Consider the following 16,123-nt stretch of genomic DNA (forward strand, 5'->3'; position numbering starts at 1 on the left):
TTAAGATTTTTTGTATTTTCTAAAATTTATTTTTTAGTGGTTATGCTCTTTTATCCTCTTATTTGTATTGAAAAAAACACCAAATGAATATGTTCAAATCTCTTATTTATTTATTAAATGTTAAAATAAAAATCATGATGTGACCCTCAGATAAAATTAGCTCTAGTATGAACTACAGTACCATATATTATAATCAAACTTCAACGGTCCAACCCAACTAATTTGTCAATACTGCACGCACCTATGATATTGGGTTGACTTACACTTAAACATGAAGAGGAATTTTTACTTAGAAGTTTCAAACTCATTCCTTTGCACCTTCAGTCCCGACCTTTGATTTGGTCTCCAAATAATGAGCATAGCTTGAGACAGAACTGACAGACTGTCTTTTGGACATAAGATAGGAAAAAAATAACTAAGAGCTTGAAAGTCTTGAAATGCTACCTGGTTAGCTCCGACAACAAAGACATTTCATGGCATCTAAATCTCTAGTGTGCATCGCCACCTTAGTTTTTTTCGTTTTCACAACTGCTTTTGTCTTCATATCTATCTCTATAACTCTCCTTTTCTTCCTGGCCATCGCTCATGTAGTTCTTGGGTTGCTGATTAGCTGCCAGATTCCGATATGGGTTCGAGTCGCTCAGATGGCTCTGCTGGGAAAGAACGCATGCGCTGGACAGATGAGCTACACCAGCAGTTCGAACAGGCAGTTAATAAGCTTGGTGGTCCTGAATCAGGGCCCCTGATAGTAAGTCTCGAGAGCACTGATTACTACACACTCATTAGTGAACGTTGTCTGTACACATCACGTATTTATTGTGTTAAGAGTTTTGCATGATTTGTTCATAATTTTTTTACACTTTAGTGATGGTTTATCATAGCCTGCATGCATGTTTATTTGTTTTTGCTTGGCAGGGGCTACTCCAAAGGGTATCTTGAGGACTATGGGCATTCCTGGGCTAAACATTTATCATGTCAAAAGCCACTTACAGGTTCTCTCTCTCTCTCTCTCTCTCTCTCTCTCTCACATCAATGCTAAAACTACAACCAATTTCTGTCATAATCTTTCACCTCATTTACAATGTCTTTTCTAAACTCTCAATTTGCCTTATTGACACTCTAATTTAAGAGAATTGTATACTAATACCTTTTACTCTCTAAATTGAGAGTTAATTTAAATGAAAATTGTGGTTTTTCTATTGCACTTAACAAGGATAATTTTGTAATTGAACCAATTTACTCTCATGTAACGTCTGATTTAAACGGTGGGGGCACATGGATATGATATTCTTTCAAATTGGTATGTGAATTAGGCAAATTGATAATTTGGGGGAACATTGTTAATAAATTGAAAGTTTAGAGGGAAAAAGTACAATTTTCCTAGTTGTAAATATTAGGTTCTAAGGATTTAGGATTTAAATATATTAGAACTTCAACGTGTAATGCTGGCAAATCATGATCAAAACTTAGAGCCTAGAATTAGGCTACTCAAAGTGTGTTTATGTGTGAAGTTGGAATCGAGTGTATGTAGGATTTATTATGTAAATCTACAAGGCTCGATTGATCGAAAATTAGACTCGATCGATCGAAGCTCGTGCATATATATATATATATATATATTTTTTTTTTTTCTACAAAATTTCGAACTCAGTCTAAGCCTATATGACATGTAGAGTTTTATGTTTTACCTTAAATATAAAAGAAAAATCCCAGTCACGTTTTGTTGTTGTTGTTGTTTATGCTGTGTGTATGAATCTCTTGTGAGATCTAGAGGTGTTTGCCTTCATACATACTTAGGGTTTCCAATCTCAAGATTGATGTCGAGAGCTTGGTGATTGCTTCAGTTGCTGCATAAAGAGTTTAAAAAAAAACACAAGAGGGAGTACTTGTGGTCGCTGTGAATCCAAGAAAAAAGTAGTCCGGAGCTGTCATGTGGTTGTGGTAGTAAGTTTCTTACTCGAGGTAGTAATAGGATGTTAGTGGTCTAAGTCACTATTGTGTAAACTTCAATTCTTTCATAGTGGATCTGTTTTACCTTGAGGATAGCTAGGTTAAATCCTCCCCAGGTTTTTTACTGGTTTGGTTTTCTTAGGTTATTATATCGTTGTGTTATTTATTTTCCGCACTGTTCAATGATATAGTTTATCTGTGTTAACCTAGATCTACATAATTTACCTAAGTTAATCACTTGGCTAAATAACTAGGTTAATATGGTTGTGTTTAAGGGGTCTAAAAATGTACAATAAATGACTTACAAATTGATATGTGGTTGATGCTGCTCCTTCGTTAGTATAAAAAATGTTTGAATTATTTTTTTGTGACGATGATAAATTAATTTATAAGATTATGTTGTAAAATTTGTAATATTCTTAATATCACTTATTTAAAATTTTATGGCGGTGCATATTGTAGCTTAAGAAACTTTCAGTTTTGGATCTTGGAACACGTCTAGTGTGAAAGTTCAAAAACGTGTACAAAACACCTTTGAACGTTTAGACCCCCAAAATACAACTTAACCAACTCAAGCAATATGTCAAACAACTAGTGTGCGGAAACTTAACACATGCAATAATATGAAATTGGTTATAAACTATCTAAGCCATAACAAAATAAAACCACAGCAGATAATGTAAAGGCAAAGATAAAGAGGAAGGAAGATGCAAACACAAAGACAACACGCGATGTGTTATCGAAGAGGAAACCGAAGTCCTTGGCGAAAAACCTCTCCGCCGCCCTCCAAGCGGTAATCAATCCACTAGAAAATACAGTTGGGATACAAGAACAGCAATAGACCCTCCAAGCCTAATCTACCCAGTGCACCTAAGCCCTCCAAGCTTCTTGCTCCAACGAGGTTGCGCCGAACCTTTTTCTTTTCTAGCTTCCTTGATTCCGCTACTAGACCGTAGCATCAACCAATGAAGATTGGCTCCTTCCTAACTGCTTCCCAGAACTCCAAACGACTGTCTCACAGAGATGATGATGGTGAGAACCAGGTTTGGTATAATGCCTCTCAAGGATTTAACAATGGAGAGGAAGAGAGTAAGGGAATTTGAAGAGACTCTAAGGTATAGATTGTGGATGAAGCAATCTGGTTTTTTCTTTAGGGTTTCTCTCTCAAAATTCTCTTTGGAAGCTCTCTTTCAATCGTGGGTTAAAGGGGTATTTATACTGGAGTGGGAGAGGAATGTGAAACGTCAGGTTTTGGCAAAACAGGGGTGGCTCGCGGCTTGACCTCGCGGCTTGACCAAGTCGCGAGATCCAGTCGCGAGTTAACCGTATGGCCAGTTGTCCTGTTTTGTCCTGTAGTGCTCCAGCTAGCATGACTGTTCATCTTCCAGCATGCTTGGCACGTGTGCAGCTTCTGGCGGCTTGCAGCCACGAGTCCACCCGCGAGTCCCAGCCGCGACTCTCTGTTTTCTTGCACACTCTTGAGCAATCTTCACTCTATCTCACTCACTACCCTTACAACAAACCCACCTAGATACAGGGTTACTAAATGCTGAATTACAAGCAAATTTGGCACGGAATAAAGCCAATTAGATGGTTGAATAAATTCAACCTTACAATCTCCCCCTTTGGCTATTCCGTGACAAAACCCTAAAACAGACTCTAGATTTAACATGTGAGTTGGGAACAGTTGAACAAAACTCACTCACACCTAACTCTAGAAGCCGTGAAGCACTTGAATCATATGAACAAAATACTCCTGAAACACAACAATACACCATGATCATTGTAAGCAGAAAATTATAAATGCATATGAAACAGGCAGAATGTGATCAAGCAAAGATGGAGTAAGATAAACAAACCATGGCTTGATCAACCAAGTGAACACCACAAGGTAGTGATCACAGTGCTCATTCACACTTGGAATGAACACAAGTACATACAAGTTAACAAGCACAAGGCAAGACACTTGTATGCTCAACACTCAACCAATGCATAGCACACAAGGCATATGCATCTAGGAACAATCCTACAAGGGCATAAGAGTGACAGTACAAAAACCAAAATGCAGAACATTTAGATTAAAGTACTGATTTCAACATAGCATAAAGGCTGCACTTAAGCAAGGTACATACCATAAAGCCTACAAAATATGCATAAAACATTAACCCTAAAAGCTTACAAAAGCACATGGGTACAAACCAAAAACATCCTGAAAAACATCATCAACATATATTAAAGTTTGATCCTAGAGTATAAGTTAAGAGTTAGGAACATCTATACACCAAAACACAGTGTATCAAAACCATAAAAACCCTAAGTTTAGAAGATAAGACTAAAAACAAAAGTATGACAAAAGTATGTGTGTACTCCCCCTATCACTATGCACACTTCCCTTTGAACTTTTCTCCCCCTTACTGAATGCTCTCCCCCTTTTTGTCACGAATAGCTAAAGACTCTCGTCCAACTTTCGTTGAATCTCATCTAGCTGATTCTCCATAGTCTCGAGGCGCATTTGGACATGGTTGTTTGTGGAGTAGAGAAGTGCCACAAGCTCATCAACGCGTTTCTGAATATGCTCAAGTACACTGCCGACTCTGTCAGTATGATGAGCAGTTTATGCTTGCGGAATACCAGCCGGTGAAGCTTCAGGAACAGCACGTGATGCAGATGTGGTATGTGCAGGTGTCTCTGAGTCAGGGGCAGATGGAGTAACCGGAGAGATGTGAGCACTATAGTGGTTAACTTGTCAAACACACTTGAGTAGGCGTGTGAGTTAAGCGGAAGTCTGAACCTATCCTCATTTGGATCTTGAGATGCCTGAGATGATAGACGAGTCCTTTTAGCAACTGGTGTTGCTGGTTCGTCAGCAACAATGTCTTTACCCCTGGAAGATCGACGAGACATCTGCAAGAGAACAGGCCAACAGAAAAGAACCAAGCAACAATACCCCACAAGATGATTGTCAACAAGATTCAGTGTAAACAATATTTCAATATATAAACACAAATTGAAGATAGTGTAGACCCAACCAAAGCTTCCAACAATACACAGAAGCACAAACTAATACGTGCATCAAACTTGGTGTTAGTGCACCAAGACATAGAAAGACAGCACAACTGACAAAACTGTCATTGAGACAGGTTAACATGACCATGATATGCAATTAGAGACAGCATTTGAACATTTAGAGCAGATAACATAATTCATTCCATCAGAGACATGAACAAGGGGAAAATATTTCAACATGAAGAAACCACACATCCACACCAACAACAATACATTATGTTATCATACATTATGTTATCACGTGGTTGAGAGACATACATTATGTTATCATAACAACTCAGTGACCAAAACCAAACACCAACAACAATACTCAAGCAAGTGTAATGAGTAAGTCAAATAGACACCAAACCCATTTCAGAAAAGATTCTTAGATTCAATAATAGGCAAAAATCAGAACAATGAAAGACACAATGTGACTGCTCAGCATGAAAACAGTTGAGAACAATATCAAACACGACACTCCATACCCATTACACAAAGAGATAAGTATAACAAATACAATACCAGTCCAAACAGTAACAGAAATATGCAGGAAAAAAGAAAATGAGATTGAGAAAGCAAAAACCCATACCTTTTCTTGATGATTTGGATAAGAAATGAAGCACCAATGAGGTTCGAAAAATGGATTCACGAAGTGTTTGGAAGGAAAAAACAGTTTAAAGAGAAGATGAATAGTTACAAAAGTTCGAGGGAAAACTGAAAGAGGTTTAAAAACTGCTCCTGTTTCTGCAAAACACGCGATTTTCGCGACTTGATTAAGTCGCCACACAGTCGCCAGCTCAAGCCGCCAAAGCACTCAAGAACAAAATTTTGAAAAATTTTTCTAAGTGTTTTTCGTGACTGGAAGGTCTACCCGCGAGTGAGTCGCGAAAATCTCTGAGTGAACCTCGCGACTGGACCTTCCACTCGCGAACAAGTCGCCAAAAATGACCAACGAAGATGCGACTGAGGCTCGCGACTTGACATACCCGCGACTGAGCCGCCAAAACAGGGCAAAACAGTATTTTAGAAATTTTCAGATTTTTCAAACAAAATACTTTCCAAAAACACCTAAAACACTCAAAAATCTTTTTGTGCTTGAATTAACAAAGATTGAGCATGTGAAAACACATTTTATCAAGTACAATCACACAAATAAATATGGCATTTATTGAACATAAACTTGTGTGTTGTGTGTGGATATCAACAATGAGATAGTCCTTTGTCTAATGTGAAGCTTCAATGATCAATTCAACCAAGGCATACACAATTAGCACTAGATCATGTGACCCATCTCAATTATAGAAATATGTATATATGACCTCCCACACAATTTGATAATCATAACTTGGAGCTTTTCATTTGACTCCACTTTCAATCATAACATTTGATCTTTTTGATCTTTTGAGGCAATCATCTCTCATTGTGAGAGGGATATATAACATTTCTCTTTGAAGAACAGGCATTTGGCTTTTTTGAATGAACATTCACTTTTAATATAAGGTCGCTTACCCTTTTTCCTAGTCAAATACTAGAATGTGCGACAGGCTTTTGCAGCTCAATATCTCTTTTCATTTGGAGATTTACATTTGGTGAGCTCTTCTTAGCAAAACAAAAATAAAAGTGGGAAGATATATAGACACAAGTCTATGCATGTCTCAAGATCAACATAACCATTCACTAATCATTCATGACAAGTTTGAAAATCTATTTACAACAATCACATAGATTTCAAGATTTTTCCCACAGTGATATGAGTGCATGAAAACAAGCAATGCTCGAAAATGCACAAAGCCATTAGCACAAAGGTACAAGGCAAAACAAGTTTTGAGACAAAACTCAACAAAGTCAATCAAGCTTTTTGATTTTCTAATTTTTATGTGATTTTTGGATTTTTGACACAAGAAACAAAAAGATTGATAAAACAGAATTAAGAAATATTCACAAGAAGACAAGCAAACAACCAACATCAAAAACAGCAAAACAAATCAAACAAGCATTGTCGCAAAGCATAGGAAGTATTAATGCATGGACATGTTGTAATGCTTATGCATGAGTACCCTTATTCACCCGCACGTCACTTGCGTTTGGGGTGATTTCCTTATAGGATTGGGTACGGGGGTTAGGGCTTTCAAACCTTCGTGAGAAGCTTTCCAAGCAGTTGGTGAATGCACCAATCATCTTCATCACGTTCATCATTCCGGGATCTCCATTTTGACCTCTAGATTGATCACCTGCCCAAACTCTTCTATCATTTCTGGGTCCTCCTGACCTTTGAGGAGTTGCACTGTTCTTTGCTCTCAGCTTTTGGCAATTTGGTCGAGTGTGCCCTTGAAGTCCGCAATAATGGCACATATACGTTCCTCTAGGACCTCTTTGTGGTCGTGGACGTGATTTGGCACGAGATTCAGACCTGCCCACAGACGGATTACGATGATTCAGCATCCGTTGGTCCACCACATTCTCCACCTCGAGCTTCACACCAGTAAGGTCAGCTACAACTGGATCTTTGGCCTTTACAAACTTCACTTCTTTAGAGACATTTCCAGATGAACTACTTCCTCTGGTATAGCCCAGTCCGGATTTGTCTGAAAAGCTCTTTTGAGATGATATAACATCATCTAGCTTCTTGGTGGTGACCCTCTCTATTTTAGCATTTGCTTGCACAACCTCATTCTCAAGAAATCTCACTTTAGTGTAAGCTTCGGACAACTCACCATTCAGTGTTTCTATCTCACATTTGGCCTCCCTATATCGAATTAGGAGACTTTTGTAGTCCTCCTCAGCCTTCTTCATTTTTCTCACAGCAGCCTTGGCCACCCTTGTGTATTCACCCAACTTCTCCAAGAGTGAGTTATAATTCTCTTGAAGATTTGCTGTGCTTTCTTCTTCTTCAGCTTCTGATTCTTCAACAATTCCTAGTGATTCATCATCACTATGTTCTCCAAGGTCTCGTACAAGGAGATTCAACTCATCCGAAGACTCAACATGAGCAATAGTCATAAAAGCTGAATAGTTCCCCTCTCCATCACAGCTCTCTTCAGATTCTGAGTCAGACGAGTCTGAGTCACTCAAGGTCGTGGCATACACTTTGCCTTTCGATTTCAAATAGTTCGGACATTCTTTCTTAAAGTGTCCATGCCCGTTACATTCAAAACAAGTGACACCTTGTGTGGGTTGGGATTCTTTTCCATCTTTCTTTTTGAAATCCCTCTTCTCCCTTCCAGAACTTTGGAATTTTCTTTTATCATCAAATTTTCCATTATTTTTGAATTTCAAAAACTTTCTGAAATTTTTAACAAGATAGGCTACATCTTTGTCAACCACATCTTCTCCCGATGAGTCTTGATCTTCCACCTTCTCATTAATGGTCTTTAGAGCAAGGGATTTACTCTTCCGTTGATTGGGCAGCGACATCTCATAAGTCTGCAGAGAACCAACCAGCTCCTGTACTTTGATGTCGTCAAGATCCTTGCTCTCTTCAATGGCTGTCACTTTAGCACGAAAACTTTCCGGCAATGATCGAAGGATCTTCCTTACAATCTTTGAGTCCTCCGTTTTCTCCCCCAAGTTAAACTTACTGACAACCACCTCATTTACCTTCCCATAGAAAGAGTCAAAAGACTCATCCTCACTCATTTTAAGCTCCTCAAACCGAGTGGTCAGCATTTGTAACTTGGTGTCTTTCACTTTCTTCGTGCCTTCATAAGTGGTTTCTAGAATCTCCCATGCTTCTTTGGCAATGGTAATGTGAGAAATCCTGTGAAATTCATCTGGAGACACACCACAGAAAATAGCATTGAGTGCTTTACTGTTAGCATTAGACGCAGCAAGTGCTGCCTTATCCCATGTGGATTTGGCTGCCTCAGGTTTCGTCCAACCAATCTCAACAGCATCCCAAACGGATTCATCAATAGAACACAGAAATGCTCTCATACGAACCTTCCAAAAAGCATAATTACTACCATCAAAATATGGAGGTGCATTTAGGGATTGAGACCTATCCATCTCAAAAGGGAGTCAAGGATCACACAATGGTAATGAAACCAACAGCTGTGTACCCGCTCTGATACCAATTGAAAGTTAAAAAACGTGTACAAAACACCTTTGAATGTTTAGACCCCCAAAATACAACTTAACCAACTCAAGCAATATGTCAAACAACTAGTGTGCGGAAACTTAACACATGCAATAATATGAAATTGGTTATAAACTATCTAAGCCATAACAAAATAAAACCACAGCAGATAATTGGAAAGCTTCTCACGAAGGTTTGAAAGCCCTAACCCTCGTACCCAATCCTATAAGGAAATCACCCCAAACGCAAGTGACGTGCGGGTGAATAAGGGTACTCATGCATAAGCATTATAACATGTCCATGCATTAATACTTCCTATGCTTTGCGACAATGCTTGTTTGATTTGTTTTGCTGTTTTTGATGTTGGTTGTTTGCTTGTCTTCTTGTGAATATTTCTTAATTCTGTTTTATCAATCTTTTTGTTTCTTGTGTCAAAAATCCAAAAATCACATAAAAATTAGAAAATCAAAAAGCTTGATTGACTTTGTTGAGTTTTGTCTCAAAACTTGTTTTGCCTTGTACCTTTGTGCTAATGGCTTTGTGCATTTTCGAGCATTGCTTGTTTTTCATGCATCTACATCTCTGTGGGAAAAATCTTGAAATCTATGTGATTGTTGTAAATAGATCTTCAAACTTGTCATGAATGATTAGTGAATGGTTATGTTGATCTTGAGACATGCATAGACTTGTATCTATATATCTTCCCACTCTTTATTTTTTGTTTATATAAAAAGAGCTCACCAAATGTAAATCTCCAAATGAAAAGAGATATTGAGCTGCAAAAGCCTGTCGCACATTCTAGTATTTGACTAGGAAAAAGGGTAAGCGACCTTATGTGAAAGTGAATGTTTATTCAAAAAGCCAAAGGCTTGTTCATTAAAGTGAAATGTCAAATATCACTCTCACAATGAGAGATGATTGCCTCAAAAGAGCAAAAAGATCAAATGTTATGTTTGAAAGTGGAGTAAAATGATAAGCTCCAAGTTATGCTATCAAGTTGTGTGGGAGGTCATATATACATATTTCTATAATTGAGATGGGTCACATGATCTAGTGCTAATTGTGCATGCCTTGGTTGAATTGATCATTGAAGCTTCACATTAGACGAAGGACTATCTCATTGTTGATATCCACACACTACACACAAGTTTATGTTCAATAAATGCTATATTCATTTGTGTGATTATACTTGATGAAATGTGTTTTTCACATGCTCAATCTTTGTTAATTCAAGCACAAAAAGATTTTTGAGTGTTTTAGGTGTTTTTGGAAAGTATTTGGTTTGAAAAATCTGAAAATTTCTAAAATACTGTTTTGCCCTGTTTTGGCGGCTCAGTCGCGGGTATGTCAAGTCGCGAGTCTCAGTCGCATCTTCGCTGGTCATTTTTGGCGACTTGTTCGCGAGTGGAAGGTCCAGTCGCGAGGTTCACTCAGAGATTTTCGCGGCTCAGCTCGCGACTCACTCGCGGGTAGACCTTCCAGTTGCGAAAAACACTTAGAAAAATTTTTCAAAATTTTGTTCTTGAGTGCTTTGGCGGCTTGAGCTGGCGACTGTGTGGCGACTTAATCAAGTCGCGAAAATCGCGTGTTTTGCAGAAACAGGAGCAGTTTTTAAACCTCTTTCAGTTTTCCCTCGAACTTTTGTAACTGTTCATCTTCTCTTTAAATTGTTTTTTCCTTCCAAACACTTCGTGAATCCATTTTTCGAACCTCATTGGTGCTTCATTTCTTATCCAAATCATCAAGAAAAGGTATGGGTTTTTGCTTTCTCAATCTCATTTTCTTTTTTCCTGCATATTTCTGTTACTGTTTGGACTAATATTGTATTTGTTATACTTATCTCTTTGTGTAATGGGTATGGAGTGTCGTGTTTGATATTGTTCTCAACTGTTTTCATGCTGAGCAGTCACATTGTGTCTTTCATTGTTCTGATTTTTGCCTATTATTGAATCTAAGAATCTTTTCTGAAATGGGTTTGGTGTCTATTTGACTTACTCATTACACTTGCTTGAGTATTGTTGTTGGTGTTTGGTTTTGGTCACTGAGTTGTTATGATAACATAATGTATGTCTCTCAACCACGTGATAACATAATGTATGATAACATAATGTATTGTTGTTGGTGTGGATGTGTGGTTTCTTCATGTTGAAATATTTTCCCCTTGTTCATGTCTCTGATGGAGTGAATTATGTTATCTGCTCTAAATGTTCAAATGCTGTCTCTAATTGCATATCATGGTCATGTTAACCTGTCTCAATGACAGTTTTGTCAGTTGTGCTGTCTTTCTATGTCTTGGTGCACTAACACCAAGTTTGATGCACGTATTAGTTTGTGCTTCTGTGTATTGTTGGAAGTTTTGGTTGGGTCTGCACTATCTTCAGTTTGTGTTTATATATTGAAATATTGTTTACACTGAATCTTGTTGACAATCATCTTGTGGGGTATTGTTGCTTGGTTCTTTTCTGTTGGCCTGTTCTCTTGCAGATGTCTCGTCGATCTTCCAGGGGTAAAGACATTGTTGCTGACGAACCAGCAACACCAGTTGCTAAAAGGACTCGTCTATCATCTCAGGCATCTCAAGATCCAAATGAGGATAGGTTCAGACTTCCGCTTAACTCACACGCCTACTCAAATGTGTTTGACAAGTCAACCACTATAGTGCTCACATCTCTCCGGTTACTCCATCTGCCCCTGACTCAGAGACACCTGCACATACCACATCTGCATCACGTGCTGTTCCTGAAGCTTCACCGGCTGGTATTCCGCAAGCACAAACTGCTCCTCATATTGACAGAGTCGGCAGTGTACTTGAGCATATTCAGAAACGCGTTGATGAGCTTGTGGCACTTCTCTACTCCACAAACAACCATGTCCAAAGGCGCCTCGAGACTATGGAGAATCAGCTAGATGAGATTCAACGAAAGTTGGACGAGAGTCTTTAGCTATTCGTGACAAAAAGGGGGAGAGCATTCAGTAAGGGGGAGAAAAGTTCAAAGGGAAGTGTGCATAGTGATAGGGGGAGTACACACATACTTTTGTCATACTTTTGTTTTTAGTCTTATCTTCTAAACTTATGGTTTTTATGGTTTTGATACACTGTGTTTTGGTGTATAGATGTTCCTAACTCTTAACTTATACTCTTGGATCAAACTTTAATATATGTTGATGATGTTTTTCAGGATGTTTTTGGTTTGTACCCATGTGCTTTTGTAAGCTTTTAGGGTTAATGTTTTATGCATATTTTGTAGGCTTTATGGTATGTACCTTGCTTAAGTGCAGCCTTTATGCTATGTTGAAATCAGTACTTTAATCTAAATGTTCTGCATTTTGGTTTTTGTACTGTCACTCTTGTGCCCTTGTAGGATTGTTCCTAGATGCATATGCCTTGTGTGCTATGCATTGGTTGAGTGTTGAGCATACAAGTGTCTTGCCTTGTGCTTGTTAACTTGTATGTCCTTGTGTTCATTCCAAGTGTGAATGAGCACTGTGATCACTACCTTGTGGTGTTCACTTGGTTGATCAAGCCATGATTTGTTTATCTTACTCCATCTTTGCTTGATCACATTCTGCCTGTTTCATATGCATTTATAATTTTCTGCTTACAATGATCATGGTGTGTTGTTGTGTTTCAGGAGTATTTTGTTCATATGATTCAAGTGCTTCACGGCTTCTAGAGTTAGGTGTGAGTGAGTTTTGTTCAACTGTTCCCAACTCACATGTTAGGTCTAGAGTCTGTTTTAGGGTTTTGTCACGGAATAGCCAAAGGGGGAGATTGTAAGGTTGAATTTATTCAACCATCTAATTGGCTTTATTCCGTGCCAAATTTGCTTGTAATTCAGCATTTAGTAACCCTGTATCTAGGTGGGTTTGTTGTAAGGGTAGTGAGTGAGATAGAGTGAAGATTGCTCAAGAGTGTGCAAGAAAACAGAGAGTCGCGGCTGGGACTCGCGGGTGGACTCGCGGCTGCAAGCCGCCAGAAGCTGCACACGTGCCAAGCATGCTGGAAGATGAACAGTCATGCTAGCTGGAGCACTACAGGACAAAACAGGACAACTGGCCATACAGTTAACTCGCGACTGGATCTCGCGACTTGGTCAAGCCGCGAGCCACTCCTGTTTTGCCAAAACCTAACGTTTCACATTCCTCTCCCACTCCAGTATAAATACCCCTTTAACCCACGATTGAAAGAGAGCTTCCAGAGAGAATTTTGAGAGAGAAACCCTAAAGAAAAAACCAGATTGCTTCATCCACAATCTATACCTTAGAGTCTCTTCAAATTCCTTTACTCTCTTCCTCTCCATTGTTAAATCCTTGAGAGGCATTATACCAAACCTGGTTCTCACCATCATCATCTCTGTGAGACAGTCGTTTGGAGTTCTGGGAAGCAGTTAGGAAGGAGCCAATCTTCATTGGTTGATGCTACGGTCTAGTAGCGGAATCAGGGAAGCTAGAAAAGAAAAAGGTTCGGCGCAACCTCGTTGGAGCAAGAAGCTTGGAGGGCTTAGGTGCACTGGGTAGATTAGGCTTGGAGGGTCTATTGCTGTCCTTGTATCCCAACTGTATTTTCTAGTGGATTGATTACCGCTTGGAGGGCGGCGGAGAGGTTTTTCGCCGAGGACTTCGGTTTCCTCTTCGATAACACATCGCGTGTTGTCTTTGTGTTTGCATCTTCCTTCCTCTTTATCTTTGCCTTTACATTATCTGCTGTGGTTTTATTTTGTTATGGCTTAGATAGTTTATAACCAATTTCATATTATTGCATGTGTTAAGTTTCCGCACACTAGTTGTTTGACATATTGCTTGAGTTGGTTAAGTTGTATTTTGGGGGTCTAAACGTTCAAAGGTGTTTTGTACACGTTTTTGAACTTTCATAGTGTATAGTGCAACTACGGATCCTTAAGTTAGTCAAAAAAGGGACTTTGGATAATCAGAAGAAGCAGTTGTGTTTTCTCTAAACTGCAGTGTTCCTCGTTGCAATCTTGCTGTGATTGTATAAAATATAATACTAACACATGGATTGAGGAATTTCATTTAGGTATGCTGATAGGTTTTTGGATTATTCCTTTTGTCCCAGAAATACAGGATCTCAAAATTTATCCCAGAGTCGACCAGTAGTAAGTGTTAAAAAATCCAATTTATTTCTTGATCAGAAATTCTGAAATAGAAAACCTATTCTTCTTATGCTTCATCACTTCCTTTTTTTTTTTTTTTTTTTTTTTTTTTTTTTTTTTTTTTTTTTTTTTTTTTTTTCTGTATAGGAGGCAAGTTTGAGAGGAGAAACATATCAGAACTACTGCCTAATTTCAGTACAACATGGTGAGATTTTTACTTTATTTTATTTATTTATTTATTTATTTTTGAAGAGTGGGTTTTAGCCCTGGGGGAGTAGTAATTATGCTCCAGCTAGAGACTCAAATTTGTCTCTATTTCATGAGGAGTGGTTCCAAGCAAATTGTGCAACAATTGCAAGTCCTTCATGTGTTTGAGGACCTTCTTTTGCTTTTCTATTAATGAATTTTCTCTCATACAAGCCATGTTGTGATTCTAAATATTTGCAGTGCTGCTCAACTTAATGAAGCACTACAAATGCAAAAGGAAGTACGTATGCGAATGAGTGATCAACTTGAGGTATTCATTATTCAAGAAATCTCAACTTTGGTCAATACGTACTAGTAAGCAAGAACTAATAAAAATTAAAGAAAAAGGGGTGGGGTGGGTAAATAAACCTTTTGTATCAATGTATGTTAATTAATGAATTACCAATTTTTCTAAAAAATAAAAATGATTAGAAAATTAGTGAATTTAATTATTTAAGTATCGTTGAGTTTTAACTCTTAAACTTTTAGAAAAATTGTGAATTCAATCATTTAACTATTATTTTATCATTAGAGGTAACCTCTTTCATCTGTATATATGAAAGGTTCAAATGAGATTGAAGCTTAAACTTGAAGCTCAAGGAAGATTCCTTGACCAAATTACAGAGGAACATCGAAACCAGGCAACCAATACAAAACCTCGCAAGCCTATTTCTCCCATATCATTACCTTCCCTTTGTGAGGAGTCAGAGTCAAATGCAAAAGAATTATAATCTGATTCAGAAGCTGACAGAAATGAAATACAGTCTGAGGAAGGATTTCGAGCTCCAAAGAGGCTTAAGGTTGATGAGGGTGTTTTGTCACCAAGTTTCAGAAATGCTTCAGTCAATTTAGAATCTTGCAGCCAAGCCATGTTTCTTCAAAAAGAAATGCAAATCTCATATCCGGACCATGGTCTCAGCTTTCCCTGGAGTATTGCAGCCTGCCCATCACCTTTAGTGCCCAGCTTTTTCTAGATTTTGCATCCAAATAGAGTATATAACTATGTGTGGAAGGCAACTATATTGTCAAAGATATTTGGTTTCTGGCAAGGTAGATTAATTTTTTGTCTCATTCTGAGTGTTTTATTTTATATTCCATAAATTAAACATATGGCATACATACAATGCAGTTAATGGAATATAAAATGTAACATTAAGAGTGAGATAGAAAATTTTTATTCATGCCAATGCCACTGTAGGAGTATTGGAATGGAGAGAGTTCTATCTAGAAGACAAGGGAAGTAAATAAAAACGTCTTTAGTAATAAAGCTTTCGTAATAAAGTTGTATCATCATGGCAGCACCCACAATATTGTTGGATCATGATATATTTGGTTTTTACTTTTCCTTTTGGGGTTTATTCAGAATGCATTGCTCGATATGTATTTGAAAGTAAATAAAATCATAGTTCTTGATCCCACAGGAATGAAAGTCCCACGAACAAGCTTCTTTAAGAATGAGAGGGCGACAAGCATGAAATGACTAAAACTTGTGGGTCTATATATTATGGACACCCTTATACCATTTCGTGGGGAGTTGTACCCTATTGAAGAGTTGCAATTTTAGGAGCAAATATAGCTAAGATTGTGCATGAGTCCTCTTTTGGGTCGGGTTGGAGGGTTTTATAACCCAACTCGAGCTTGTGGAGTTGAGAAATTATCAACCCAACCTATGGACGAAGGGAGACTTTGACCA

At 38.1% G+C, this 16,123-nt stretch overlaps 1 protein-coding gene and 1 pseudogene across 3 annotated transcripts in view; one reads left to right on the forward strand and one right to left on the reverse strand.

Moving 5' to 3' along the window:
* LOC126692377 (putative receptor-like protein kinase At3g47110) overlaps positions 1–16,123 on the reverse strand; it is a 181,236-nt gene that overhangs the window by 49,249 nt on the left and 115,864 nt on the right. The gene's annotated exons all lie outside the window — the stretch shown is intronic.
* On the forward strand, positions 626–15,404 carry LOC126691044 (myb family transcription factor PHL7-like; annotated as a pseudogene).

Source organism: Quercus robur, chromosome 7, assembly GCF_932294415.1.
Source record: "Quercus robur chromosome 7, dhQueRobu3.1, whole genome shotgun sequence".
NCBI lineage: Eukaryota > Viridiplantae > Streptophyta > Magnoliopsida > Fagales > Fagaceae > Quercus > Quercus robur.